Source organism: Apium graveolens, chromosome 3 (genome assembly GCF_009905375.1).
Source record: "Apium graveolens cultivar Ventura chromosome 3, ASM990537v1, whole genome shotgun sequence".
Lineage (NCBI taxonomy): Eukaryota > Viridiplantae > Streptophyta > Magnoliopsida > Apiales > Apiaceae > Apium > Apium graveolens.
Genome location: NC_133649.1, coordinates 250,307,218 through 250,307,792, shown reverse-complemented (window position 1 = coordinate 250,307,792; position 575 = coordinate 250,307,218). Strand labels below are relative to the sequence as shown.

The window sequence follows — 575 nt, the reverse complement described above, 5'->3', positions numbered from 1 at the left end:
GCAGTTGCGGCATCCAACTCCAAAATTCCTGCTACTTTTCACCGAGTCAGTCTCTGGGAAGGATTTTGGTATTTATTAGCAGCCATCAGTTCAATAAGTTCAAAAGCTTCATCATATCTTTTAGCCCGCAAGGCTCCTCCTGATGCTGCATCAAGCATGGGTATAGAAGTAGCACCCAATCCTATTGTAGAAATAGTTAATAATCATCCAATCAGGCATGCCATGGTGTGGGCACTTCCTTAGCATCTCCTTATATCGATCCTAAGCCTCACACAGAGATTCTCCTGTTTGCTAAGCAAACTGGGTAAGAGCATTCCTGATTGTAACAGTCTTCGCCATGGGGAAGAATTTAGTAAGAAACTTTTGCGCAAGGTCCTCCCAAATGGTGATAGATCCTGCTGGCAGAGAGTGTAACCAGCACTTATCCTTGTCCCTTAGAAAGAATGGGAACATGCGTAGCTTGATAGTGTCTTCACTCACATCATTGAATTTGAAAGTGTCGTCGATCTCGATGAAATCCCTGATGTCCATGTTGGGGTCTTCAGTAAGAGAGCCCCCAAACTGAACTGAGTTCT

At 44.2% G+C, this 575-nt stretch overlaps 1 non-coding gene across 1 annotated transcript; it reads left to right on the top strand.

The window, feature by feature from the left end:
* The first annotated feature begins 217 nt into the window (after window positions 1-217).
* Window positions 218-324, top strand: LOC141716463 (small nucleolar RNA R71). The gene has a single exon (XR_012573172.1). It is a non-coding gene; the product is annotated as a small nucleolar RNA R71 (small nucleolar RNA).
* Window positions 325-575: the final 251 nt, after the last annotated feature.